Genomic DNA, 14,664 nt, shown 5'->3' with positions numbered 1-14,664 from the left:
GAAAATCTGTGCTCATAAATCTACGCAAATAGCAAGAAACGAGGAGATAAAGACAGCATTAACAGTGGCGTCTATTAAAACACACTCACGTGTACACAGCCACACACACACACACACACACACACACAGAAAGAGAGCAACCTGGGCCAGACGAGACCATCAAGGAAAAACCATTGGAGGAAAGCGGAGAAAGAAAGAGACAGAGGGAGCATAATGAAAAAAATGGCACATAAAAGAAGATATTTCATGTTCACAACACTCCACGGCTAGTACCCAGGGCCCAAGAATGCCATGCCCTTGGATGCATAAAGGCTGCACTTTTGGTCACAGAAAAACAGCTATTTTTCATTCCGTTTCATTGTGGCATCCACTGAATGTACAAGCTGTGCATTCGCCTTCGAGCCATAATGTAATCCTGATGCCTCAATGAAAACAGTGAGAACAACATTCTCAGAACACTGATTGAACCGTGCCACAAAAGATGTACCGAGAAAAATGAAAAGGCAGTTAAAATCCTATAAATTTCAAGGCTGATAGATATGGTAGATTCTTTGATAAGAAAACCGCTAGCACAAAAAAAAAACTTTTAAAAGTACATCTCTCTGCTTTCACCGCTGCCAAGTACGTCTCTGTTGCTTCATCTTTAAACCAGGGTAAGGACACATCCCGAAGACAGGCAGGCACAACCTGCCCAATGCATCAATCAAGCTGAGTTTGGAGCATCCAATTTTTGCCCGAGGAAGATCTCGATGCATCACCATTGACAACATGATTTGGGGGCCCATTCGGAGTGACAGGGCGACAGCGGCTGACGATGATGACCTCTAGGCCAAGCTACTACAAATTCACCTGGCCACATTGTCCTCCGGGGACTGAATTGCCCCGTCTGTCGCGCAGGCTGGTGACACCTTGCGTACAACTGACAATTTCTCTTGTCTCTGCCATTCTGAAGACACAACAAGGAATCGCACACCGAGATACGTCTGCTACATACGCATGTGAAGTGGCCAAAAAATAGATACAAATAAAAACAAAAACAAAAATATTTCCATAGCACAGTGTGACCATTGCTGTCACACTTGTTTTCCAAGTGTGACAGCAAGATCATATTTTCATCTGTTATCATCTCTGCTCCAGTTTACGAGCATTAGATGACACTCAGCCATCGAGCTCAAAGAGACTGTGGACAGCAAAGGTGAAAGGCTACTCTAGATATACGCCAAGCCTGGACGTTTTTCAGCAGTTTTTTTTAGCAGCCAATTGAATCTATACCCTTACCGGTCATATTGTTAGGTACAGCTTGCCAATACAGGGGTGGTCCCCTAATTTGCCTTCGAACTGTTTTGATTTTTTGTGGCATAAAGTCAATAAAGAGATCGAAACGTTCCTCCAAGATTTTGGTCTATATTGGCATGATCACATCACACGGTTGCATCCAATTTTTCAGTCCCACCACATCCTGATGGTCCTCTCAGTGAAGACATTGTCACGTTCAAGAAGCCAATTTAAAATGACCTGAGCTTCATGGGATGGTGCATACACTATGGTCCTAACATGGTCAGCAACAACATTCAGGTAGGCTGTGGCATTTAAATAATGATTAACTGGCACTAAAGGGGCCCAAAAGTGTGCCAAGAAAATATCACACACACCATTAGACACTACCACCAGTGTGAACTGTTGATACAAGGCAGGATGGATCCACACTTTCAGTGTTCTTTATGCCAAATTCTGACCCTAAAATCTGAATGTTGCAGGAGAAATAACCATTTATCAGACCAGCCTTCCTGTCTTCTAGTCACCACTTTTGTTTAGCCTGTGTGAACTGTATCAATTCCTGTTTCAGGCTGACATGAGTGGAAGCTGCTGCAGCCCCTCTGGATGGGGTGCTCAGAGATGCTGTTCTGCATACCTTGGTTGTAATAAATGGCTATTTATATATAGTTATTGTTTCCTTTCTATCAGCTCAAAGATATAGTTCTTTGAGGAAAATGCTCGGTTTGAACTTCTGCAGGGCATTATGAGCATGTCTACATGGCTAAATGCACAAAGTTTGTGGTAAGAAGCAGTTTAACTTTAGATGTGCGTAATGAAGTGGACGGTGAGGGTATATTATTTAATGTCGGCTAGTAAAAGGCTTTCGAAAAGTCAAGAGATATGTTTTTTTATCATTTTTTTAAAATGATATGGACTGACTCTAAATGCACATCACTAGCGATGTGTTACTATACAATTGTTACTATAGGGCTGTATTTGAGGTGTCTGTCCTTCTGCTGATAAATATATAATAATTAGGCCTCTATAAGGTAAAACGTGACTTTAACGCAGCCTAAAATCTCAACTTGTGATGTCCATTGACTATTATTTAAAAGCACAAGCACAAGTGTTTATCATGTATGTAAACCCAGCATGGCTCCATACTGTTTGCACACACAGACACATGCACACAAGTTAGCAAGCACACACACACACTAACAGACAGGGGGTGGTTAATTTGCAACACATACTCTATTGTATTGCATTAGAATTGCAATTCCCAACTTATTGTTGCAATTTGATTATCATGTTTTTGATCATTCCTCTTATTTGTAATTAATCTTTTGTTGTGCAGTGAACAAAGTGGGGAGAACATAGTGTGCACATTAGGAAAAAATGATCTATTAAAATCTAATTGAGTTAAAAATAAGTGGCAGCGCAACAATAATGACGGATTGTTTAAAATGTTAATTCATTAATATTATCCCTAAAAACAAACAGACGGGAAAATGGGGCGCATTATTTAAATGCAAGCGTGCCTTTCTAAACTCTGCCGCATTTCTTTTGAACTCTGCAGAAAACGCTACAAATTTATGCAAAGAACGAACACAGTTGCTTTCAAAGTATTGCCATACTGTACATCAAACAGGGGAGCATAAATTAATTAGCATCTCACTAATTATGGAACAATTGTATGTTTAAAAAGTTACTGTGTTTGACCAAAAACATCATCGCCCTGGAGAGATCCGCTCTGCTGGGCAGGAAAGTGCATTTGTTTAAACGTGCACGCGCGATCCTACTTATCAGAGATACTGAGAGTTTTGTCTGGAAAGCAGAAAGAACAAATCAAAGTCAGACATCGATTTACTTTCAAGAACTCTGAGTCAAGCCATTTAAAGTGGCTAGCCCTGATATTGTTTACTACTGGCTGTTTGTGATGTCGACAACCTCCTTTGGAAATTTACCTCTGTTGTCCTTGCAACTCACTCTTCGTAAAAGCATCAGCTGAGTGCATTAAATATTTAAGGTGAGCCATTAACCGCTGGTTATACTTGTAATAAAAGCTTTATTCCTGTCTTTAAGTGTCTGCTTTGTAAGAGAATATATTAAATGAAGCTTAACTCCCTCAAATGTCAAAAAAAACTACAGATCTTTGGCAAATACAGACGTCTTTTTTGCCTATCTGCATGAATTAAGACGGGCAACTCCTGCGTTATTAGATAATGAAGAAGTTTGAATTTCAGATAACAGATTCAGGTGCCAGAGAACAGATCTGACTCTAGGTTTTTTCACATTTCAGAATCATTTGATTTTATGACAAGACAAAATGAATGAGCTGGTAGCAACTGATTGTTTAGCTCAATAATATTTTCTACAGAATACAAGGTTGCTGATGGACAGTGTACAGTGCGGTACGACAATAGTTCAGCAAGATAACACAAGACAATTATTTAAAACATAATTTACACGCTGGCTGACCACTAAAGGCTGCTACAACTTGTGTACACAACTTCTCCTATTGTTTTAATTTGATGATGGGATCTGATGGGCTGCAAAAATTGACTGTAAATAATTGAAAAAATTCAACATGATCAATTAAACACAATTTTCACATTTTCAGGTATTTTCTGTCTTTAACACTGAGAATTCACCCCTGCATGTGTTCAGCAGTGACACAAACCTCCAACCTGAATATGAACACTGAACACTTTTAAATTCCCTACAACGGCTCCAAGTTTCCCAAGCACATACGCTGTCCTCACTTTGACAGTAAGCCTGCTGCAGGGGGAGGGTGTTTAAAAAAAGCCACTTTCTCCTATAACAAAAAAAATAAAAATTATACTATTTGTTTATGGCTTATGCAATGTTAAGCCCTTCTACTTCTCAGAGAATTCCCAGAGAACAATCCCTCTACATTTCTCCCCTCACTTACTATCAGCGCCCCTGTTTCCCACTCCCATCAACCTCCCCACTTGTGTAGAGAAAGGAAGCAGAGAGCTGGCAGGTAAAAATCTCAAAAAGCAGCAGTTTTATGGCACCGTCCTTGGGAAACAAATTTTCAATGTACAGATATGAAAACTATGATTAAGGTGGAAGGGCAGTGTCTTGGCAAGGGGAGAGGGAGTGGCAGGGCAGCTTTTTCTTTCTCGCTGGAATGTATTGTCTCTGTCAGCCCAACGCTCCCTGTAGTATGAGAAGGAGCTTAAACGTTAACATGAGATATAATGACAAGGAAGTCTGCTGTTCTGTCTGCTTGTTTGATTGAAAAAAGAACCAGTATGGCTGCAATTTTTATTTATTTAGTGGTACAAATGACTTGCAGTAAAACACATCTATATACAACAGATGTGTAAATTTTCAGCCATTCCCTTTTCTAAAAATATTTTTATAACCGTGGTCTTGAGCAATAGTTTCTATGATTTCTATAGACAGTTTCCAGGAGTTTTTCTTTGGACATTGGCTGCTTTTTCACTTATTTTCAATCCAGTCATTATACCTGATAACTTCCAGTTGTACTTTTTCTTTTTACTTAAGCCACTTAACACTGACCTATGAATCAATAGAGCATGAAAAGGGAACCTAACTCAAAGGACGAACCAATGTTGTGTCTAGACATAAAGACAATTTAGCAAAGAACCAATTTAAAATTGTATCTTTAGGGATTTTGCTACTCTCAACCTGTCACAAAAACACATCTGCTCCCATTTCTTGTGTTGCATCTATAGAAAATGCCAAATGTGACAGTTCGACAGGAAAGAAAGCTTGCCTATGAGTATTGAGGTTGTGCTGAAGAATAAAGATTTTCAAGCTTGTTACAATTGTAGTATCTGCCTTGCAAACTGTACAGTATTTCCCATTTTCCTAGCAAATTATAAAAAAATGAGAAGCTTATTCTTATGCACACTACTGTACACAAAAATTAATATGTCAACTTATAAGACAAGTAACAGGGTTTTTTTTTACTTCAAGCATTTCATTCTCCTATGTAAACATTTCTGTATCTCTATTTTTGCATTAGAGATGCACAAAGGAAAAAACTTCTAGTTCAAAGTTTCTATCCCAGTATTAAAAACAAACATGTAGAATTAGTCCATGAACTACCCGCACTTTGTTTCTTGCTTTAGAGCAATCGAGAAGCACATGCTCCACACAGTTTAAAGGAGAGCTTTAGGCCCTGAAATTGCTTAATGTCAGAAGTGATTTATACTAACTCTGTCTATACTGTCTAACTGAAAATCACAAATCAAAATAGATACAGTTTTCACAAATTACATATTTCAAACAGACCAACAGCCTTTTCTTAAGCAACTGAAGACCACCACCTCCACATCCCCTCAGTGAATTCCAGGCTTCAGAGTCACTCTCTGCCAGAAACGAGAGCCTTTTGAACAAGCTGGGCCCGACGTCAAACATCCTCGCCTAAATTCAAACACGCAGAGACACTTTTCACAAATAGAGCTATCCGCATCTCCACTTGGCAAAAAAAGGGGAGGAAAAATTCTGCCCTCACACCTGGTAATCATTAAGGAAATGAGAGACAGAAGAGGTTAAAACACCGTGATGGGGGGAAAAAGAAAAGAAATTCACACTTCTGCGCTGGGACTTGCTAATGTCTCTGACCCCTCCACACATAAACAGTTTAATTAACATGTATACATAACTTTCACTTTAACTGTTCATGGCATGTCAAATCAAAGTGTCTGTCAAAGCTGTGAAACAGGGAGTTGATACTTTGCAGGCCCTCGGTTTGAATCCAGCTCCACACAACTGCTCCAGCTGGAAAGAGATGCTGGCAAGAAGAAGTGAAGGCAGGCAGACAGGGCAGGTAGACGGGCAGCCTGCCACTCTGTCAGTTTGAGGTAAACACCGCCCAATAAATGCTTTGTAGCACCCAGAACTGCTCAAGATACGAATGAGAGAAGATGCTTGCAGTGGAAAAATAAAAGACAAACCAAACAGGTTTTTAAGATTTGGGTGGCATCACATCTTTCAAGCTGAAATTGCTCGCATTTACAGCAAGTGAGCACTGTATTCATTACTGGTGCAAACTCAGTTCACCCTACTGTAAAGATGGCTGTGAAAATAAATCATCACACTCTCAATCATCTTAAAGTTGGCCTCTGTTGTGCACAAAAGCATGACATCAACCATTAAAAGAGAATTTGTACAATTGAAAAAGATTGTTGGGTGCAAAATGCAACCAAATACATCCAGTCCTGACAACTGGAATAAGCTAAATTTTGATTTGGGTATGTGCCAAAGTTTTCTTTCTGTTTCTTTCTCACTGCACATTATTAGAGAAAGTGGATAAGTTATTCTATTAAAAAAGAGCCCTTAGGATTCCCTGTTTCTTTCCCTATACACACATCCAGTCAGTCGGGCTGTCACGTTGAGGAGGGGACCCCCCAAGCCAGCCTGCCTCCACGGGGTGTGTAGCTGCAGAGGAAAACTGTCAGTGTTCGCACACAAACAGGCACACACTGAAGCCAGCAGCAACACCAGTGCTGGTGTGCGATGGCTCAGGAGAGGAGGGAGAGTTATTAGCTTAGCCCTGAACCACCTACTTAATATAGGGGCCGGCGGTGATCGCTAACAGAGCCTGGCAGAGGTGACAGCTTTTGGCCCTGCTTGAGGAAATCCAATTGAAAAGCAGCCAAGAGGAACAACAAGCCCGAAACAGATGTTGCTCACTACCACCAGTGCAACTTGGGTACACACAACCCAGCGGCAACAAACCGCAATGGCAAAACTGACACACAAACATACACACAACGGACACAGAGTGGAGCGCACACGCTTACACCACAGAGCCACATGAAACTGTGGAGGAACAAAATTTACAAAGGAAAACATCAGCAGCAGCAGATGTCTATAAGCACAGCAACGAGGAGCGATTTGTACGTTAAATCTTAGTTTCTATACTCTTTTTTTCTTTAATCACTTTTCTACAGATTGGCAATTACAGTTTAAATATATTTAAAGAGAAAAAAACAGGAAAAAATGGAGCAGAGGCCAAAACAAAATCTTTCTTCCTGGACAAGAGACCCACCTAACAATCCATCCATCTGTCTATGAATCTCTTGTCTTTTCTTTTAACAATGTCTGGTAAGGCGTCTCAGTGAAAACACAGGTCTTCACATTATTACAGCGCCTTTGTTCAAGTATTAATTGAGTTTGGCAAGTCTGGCCACGCTTTAGTCCTAATAACGTTCATTTATTTTTTCCATCACCGCTACTGGCAAAAAGAGCAAGGAAGAGATGGGGAGAGCAAGAGATAAAGAGAAAGGGGGGAAAAATGGGCAAAAATCAATTGTGACATATCTTTATTACCACTCGATGACAAATGACGGCACATTTGCCATTGTTCTGGCATTGTGTCAGTGTGTGTCATATTGATTTTACATCAGATGGACGAACGTTATTGATGAAGTTCCAGAAAAACAGATGACCGCTCCATTTGATTTGTTTTTTTAGCGTTTAAATAAACCAGGATGACGGCAAATTAAGACAGTAATTGTCACGTGGCAGATCTCTCCTTTTGCTTTTCCGACAATTTTTCTTTAATATAAACCAAATTTCGGAGCATTTGCAGAAACCAAGCCTGCCGCAAGATCAGCGGGAGTTGGCAACTACACCCTGAACCTGATCACACGGCACACATGTGGGAATGTAATGGAGGAGCGCTACAGAGAGCACGAGAACGAGAGTGAACTGTAAACAAACTAGCTTTTAAACAAGACAATTTCGAGTTGAGTGTCTTGGGCGCCAAGAAAAACACAGCCACGGAAAACTGATACAAACTTTTAACACATGGGTCAAAGCAGGAGTCTTTGAACTGCTGAGGGAAAGCCGGCCGCCAGTGCAGAAAGCTGTTTAATTAAAAATACTTAGGTATCCAACAGGCCTTTTTGGGGCGCCCTCTTGTCAAATTGTATGTGAGCCTGCTGTCAATCTTGTTTTTTAATTTCACAGTTTCCCGCTGACGAAGGGGGGGGTCAGATGGGAACAAGTTCTCCTAAAAACAGCAGCTGGAGCCTGGGTAAGTTTAGAGAAAAGGCCGCTCACGAATATAAATCTGATTTTATGCCCTTGCATATATGCACACTCGGTTGCAGTAACAGACATAATACCATATTACTGTATACACTCTTAAACCGTATACTTATACAGAATTAGACACAGTAATATGTTGCACCTGGTATTATGTGGTTGGATCACTGCATGTAAGCTTCTTCCATTTAAACTGCTTTCAGAATATAGAAGGTATCAGATATTTTGCACAGATTTGCAATCATAGCATAGATAAATTATATAATTTATGATATATACTGTTTATTTTGCATTGCAGTACATAATAACGCAGAATATTTGGGGGAAGGACAAATAGGTGACGTCTTTAATGTGATGTCTTTTTAATTGTGCAAGTCAGAAGGAGTTCACATTAACAGACATGAACAGACATTAACTGTCCACCCATTTTTGTGTGGCAATGAGGAGCTGGAAAGGCATAACACACACACACAAACACACACTCCCAATATACCACCACAAGCACAGGCACTCTTAGTGGCTTCCAAACAGTAACTGCACTCTTATGTAAGTACAAGCGAGCTCAGAATCAAAGTCAAGTGTCTGGAAGTTGAATACCACCTGAGCCTCAACTTACCATTTTTCCAAAAAAGTGTGCCAACTCTAATGGGCCAAAATACGTACCATTATGTTTTTGTTTGTTTGTATTATTTATTTTTCTATAAAGAGTGTACGCTTTGCCTAGAGAACTATGACACATTTGCCCTTGGTCTATTGTTCTTGGTGCGCGTTCGACTTATTCATATGCATACATTCGCGGGCATGAAAACAGTTTTAAAGCACCTGAAAGGTACATTGGAACCTGCAAACAAACAACTGTAACGCATGCACAGTAACATTTGAGCAGAACACTTTGTGCAAATTGCACCACTGACAAGACCGTGTTGCAGTGCCCTTGACTAACAATGACAAATGGATGCAATATGCAAAGTCTGAACAAGTTGCTTTTGGGTGCAAAATAGGAAAAACGTTGCTCCAGGTACCATTATGGGATGCGTTTGCTATGCTGTTTCTCAACTAAGGTGAGCCCGGCCGAGGTTAATGGCACGTGTTAAGATTGAGAAGTGTAGGTGAGTGATGTCTGTCGAGAGAAATCACAGAGAGCGAGACAGAAAGACGGACCTTCTTTCCCTTGTTTAGACATGTGAATTGCCGATTGGTGTCTTGCTTGCTTTATTATCTATTATTATGCCGAATCTGTGACCTTGTATTTGTAAAGGACGTAAGTGACTAAAGACACATTAGCAGCATATGAAAAAATAATGTGCTCTAAAAACCTATAAATTATTTTTAACTAATAAGTTGTTTTCTATTCCCGAGACACTTAGTGTCACGTTTTTGTAAATAAAGAAATAGAGCAATAAAATATAAGTAATACATCTAACTTATAATGTAGTGTCCTTACAAAGCAGCAGGAGCTTCACATACCTACTGCATTTCCATCAATCTGCTGTCAATCTGTCTCACATCTGATAAAAGTGGAAATAATTTCACTTTTAGGATGCAAAATATGGGTTTTATAGTGTTTTTTATTTATTTGCCTAAATTAATACATACATAAATAAATTGTACATAGAAATTAATTATATGTAAAAAAAAATATAAATTAAACCACTAAGAGTTAGTAACACCCCAAAAATAAAAAGTAGAGAGAAAAGGACAATAAGAAAGAAGGTCTAAAATAATGTGTATCTACACGTGAGTGCATGAGTGTAAAAGCTGGGTTTGTAGTTCTGTGTCTGCGTACACCTACCCAACATAACCCCACTTCTGTGTCTTTCTATATTCATCCGCCTGTCTGTGTTCGTGCACGCGCATACACGTGCGGTACAACACCACCGCGGTGGCAGGGTGCATCCATCATGATAAACCGGGAGACTCGGCGACTGTCACATGCAATCACACTTCACTACGGTTCACAGGACTTCAAAGTGAAAATGAATGATAGCTCATCGACATGAAGACTTCATATATCTTCATTTTTTTTTTTCTCGCTCTTTTCTGTCTTTTATTTTTGGGAAGAGACTTGTATCTTTTCTCCCAGCCCCCCTTCGTTGTGAGGCTCATCGTTTTTGTCCATGGCTGGACACACAAGTTAAAAATAAATAACTAAAAGAATACATTCTGCCCATTCAGTTTGTAAGAGAATCTAAACGAGTAACACAGATTTTCAGAAATAAATTCAAAGTTTGCTTGTCCCACAAATTACATTCATGTAAAGTGTGAGTAAAGCTATAATAGACTTAAAGCTGCAATAGGCGTTGTATGGCCACCAGGGGGCTCCAAGAGTACCTCACGAGTGCCTTCTGTTTGTCGTGATGTTAATTTGTGTTAACGAGTTCTTTTATTTATTTATTTTTCTTATTTTGTGTTATTTCCTGTTTTGTTAGGAACATGTCACCTTCCTTTAATGTCTTGGGTGTTGGATTTTTTCTTTTTTATTCAATTTTTGGTTTGGTTTGTCTTTCTGACATCATTATTACACAATTGTTACTCTTCTTTGCTCTTTTGCGTTGGTCTGAGTTGAATACATTTTGCCATCAAAGTGTGATCGATGGGCTCAGCATGCCATCCAACTTGTTTTGACTGAGATTTTTCCACATGGACAAGCCAACTACAAGCAGACTAGAAAATAACACATTAAGAACAACTACAGCAGTGGTGTCAGCTGCTGTCCATTTGCATTTTTGCAAGCAGGTAACCCCAGCCTTACCCTACGCTGCTTAATGCACATATCTGGCAGATTACTGGTGCTTCCCAGTTGTTTATCTTGCTGTGTGCCTTACCCTGTGCCCCCATTACTTTTGCCTCCTTATTTTTTGGTTATCTGCTTGGACTCTTTCTTGATTGCCTTTGTTATCACCTCTTATAATTTTATTTACTTCTCTGCAGTTGATCCTGTGCATGATCCCAATGTCCTGCATTTCGTATTTCCCCTGTGAACATATCAATATTGCGTTATCAAGCTCTGCTGACATATCGATAAACATAATCCTACCTTGCTAACATGAGCATCAAAGAAAAGTGTCTGCATCCCTGACTTGGTAAATCATTTGTTATGTTTGGCTATTAACCAAGCAGCCACCATTTATCAGGTAACAGTAATCTAAGTTACTGATTACTAATAGTAAAAACAGTGTTTCAAGAGAAGCAAAGCATAAAAACATAGATATAGCTTTTAAACTATCAGTATTTGTTAACCTCAGTGCACTTGAAAACATAGCCCATGTATGAATTGCTGCACTCTGGGGATTCAAACCCTTGACCTTTGCAACTCCAGAGCAGGTTATTTTAGAGACTGCGCCACTGGAAGACATGGCTTTCAGCTCACATTCTCACAAGTTCTCACAAGCTGAAGCAATGACACTGCATTTGCAAAACTGGGCTCTGTTTGTTCATTTCAATGTAACAGGCATCCAAAGGTAGAAAATTTGTTGATACGTTTTTTTTTTTTACAAAAAAGATGCATCATGCATGCTTCCCTCCCAATGAAGCCTTGATGACAATGCAGAGAATGACAGCAATATTTCAGTTTGAAAGTTAATGTGATAAATGGCAAGTGTTAAACTTGTTAGATTTGTAACTGCTAAAAAGTCAACTGAGACACAATAATGCCAGCTCTATAACTGCTTCAGCACAGGCAAGGATAGCCTTTAATCTAGCAATGACTCTGAAATGACAGTATGCTTTAAAAAAAAGAAAAAAAACCTAAAGATCCTGGTATACACCTCCTCGCCTCACTCTCTCTCTCTCTCTCTGCACCCTGTCCCAGGCTCTGCTCTTGCTCTCTAAGCTGTTTGATTGGCACATGCTTTCACTTAATGAGGGATAATTACTAAGGAAAACAAGTGGGAGACCACATCTGCTCAGTGTAAAAAGAAGTCCAGGCCTGGTGCAATCTGTCAGACAGGGCTTTCAGGTTGTGTGTGTGAATGCCTTAACCACCTTCAGCGGCCCCCCCAGTCCAGCACAAACCCTCCAGGACCCTCCTTGCACGCCGGCCCGACGAGAAGCAGATTAATAGGAATCAGCATGTGGCTGTAAACTCTCGACGGGAAGAGTGTATATCTATGTGCGTTGACATGCATAGGAAATGACCCGGGGTATCTGTGGAGGACTGGCTATGGGCCACGGCAGGAAGGGCAAGAGGCCAGTGGGGACATCAACATCCCAATCAGTGTCCTGCTGCCAGAGCTGTTGTTCTCCAGCTCCTATCGCACTGTTTGTTTTCACACAATGCTACACTGTACTAGTAGTAAAATACACAGGTAGCTGCCATGCTTCCCAGACACATCCACATAGTGCTCATAAATCATCTCTGCATGGTATATACAAAGAGCTAAATGGTCTCTTAATGACCTGCCTTTGTGTACAGGTAGTCCTCATTAAAGTTTTGAATGGGAACTTGTCATGTTTAAATTGTGAAATTATAATTTACTGTATTCTCAAAGGGATACTCATTTTAACCGAGTTCCCAGCTGATGTCAGCTATCAGATATTAAAAAAAATTGACTGAATATTCTGTAGGTTTAATTTGTAATTTGTACTTCACATTCTTGATTACAGCTACTTAACAGAAATAGTGGCAGCACACATACATTAGCCAAAATGAGGAGAGAATTCACATGCTACTTTTCAAGTAAAAAGAACAGCACAGCTTTGGTTAACCTAGATCAAATCATTTCATTTTATCTGCCTCATAATTTAACACAAAGTCCCTCCAGATGAGCACGTTGTTTGGCAAGTCTGTGGCCCATTGGTTTGTCAGTCAGTGTAATCGCTAAGGTGTAATCAATATAAATTAAATTATAATTAACAAATATTTTATCTATCAGCTTGACAGCTTCAGGAGTTATCACATATTTTTTTATCTATTTTAAATACATTGTTTTTTAAAGTAGATTTTTTTTATTATCACATGCAAACTGGATCTGACGTTTGACAGCCTTTTAACCTTCCGACACTCTCGTCCCCCCTTCAACCCCCTGCCTCGGCACCTCCTTACCACCCACCCACTAAAAGAACAACAGGGTTTTGCTTTCTTGCCCTGCGCTGACCCAGTTCCCACTAATTATCCACGAAGTATACATCAAAGCCGGGCAAATCTACAGATCTGCAGCAACGTGGCAGAGTAAGAAAAACCAGGACTATCCCCAACCTAGTCACCCCGAGCTGTTACCAATACGGCCGCGTGAGTTTGCCTGTATTTGTGAGTATGCGTGCGAAGTAGTGTCAGCCGATACAAAAGGCAAGACGGTGAACTTATAAATAGAACGGTCATTGTTTCGACATGGGTAATTTTGGGTGTCGGAATTGTTCCTGACACTGTCAGCTGTGTGGCTTAGCCAAGGGGGAAGGCGGCAGAGGTGATGGATGAGTGAGGTCATGAAGTCTAGAGTCAGCTGATGGGATAACATACATATACGCACAAAAACAGAGAGATAAATATTACTAATAGCATCAAAGCATGGAATCAAATACAAACTATAACATGCATTAAGGCCACTGAGTATAATTGCAATCTTTTATTCTCTTTTACTCCTTCCCTCTCTTTCTCTGTCTCTCTGTCTCTCTCTGTCTCACACACACACACACACACACACACAGTTATCATTGGGCAGGGGGCAAAGGGGATGGTTTGCTTTCTTATGACACAGTCTATTACTAAATTGAGCTGGCAGGTAATTCTAAGGCAAATAAATGCCAGCAGGTTTAACACAAGGAGAGGTCTTTGGGGTGGCGGCAAGAGCAATGACAGAAATTCTTTGGCCTCTTTTGACAGGAAGCCTATTATTCTCGCCGCTTTATTTTCCCAGGCTAGTTTTTAAAACTGATCTCTCCAAGAGAACTCCGCGCCCTAACAATCAGTCCTTCCCCATCTGAACTGCTGCAGCTGGTTCTTTGGTTCTGCTGGTCTGTGTCTTTACTCCCTAGACTTAATATTTACATTCTATGAGAATGAAGGCTGATTTTTTTTGTCTACCTTTCAGTTAATTTCAAAGGTACTTAGGTGAACATTTTTGTAAAGTATTTTCTGTACACAAACCTTGACGCTAAGGTTGTGAAATAAGCCTCTCCATCTGTAAGAAATCCTCCCTTCAAACAGGTGAACGAGCGGTTGTATGAAATATTGCAGCACAGCTCTAATTTTAATGTTGTTTATTTAAACTAAAATAAACATTAAAAAAATATAACAAAAAAAGATGAAAAGAGGCAACAGGGGAAAAAAATAAAAGTACAAGTTGAGACAAAACACACTATAAATATACTACTTTAAAAAAAAAACAGCTGAGCTACATCCTCATTATAAGTGCCATC

At 39.9% G+C, this 14,664-nt stretch overlaps 1 protein-coding gene across 2 annotated transcripts in view; it reads right to left on the bottom strand.

Annotated features, from left to right (window-relative positions):
- LOC116335562 (adhesion G-protein coupled receptor D2) overlaps window positions 1-14,664 on the bottom strand; it is an 88,735-nt gene that overhangs the window by 49,881 nt on the left and 24,190 nt on the right. The gene's annotated exons all lie outside the window — the stretch shown is intronic.

This window comes from Oreochromis aureus, linkage group 15, assembly GCF_013358895.1.
Source record: "Oreochromis aureus strain Israel breed Guangdong linkage group 15, ZZ_aureus, whole genome shotgun sequence".
NCBI classification, from domain to species: Eukaryota; Metazoa; Chordata; class Actinopteri; order Cichliformes; family Cichlidae; genus Oreochromis; species Oreochromis aureus.
Note: the sequence above shows the minus strand (reverse complement) of the source record. Positions and strands in the feature narration are given on the sequence as shown.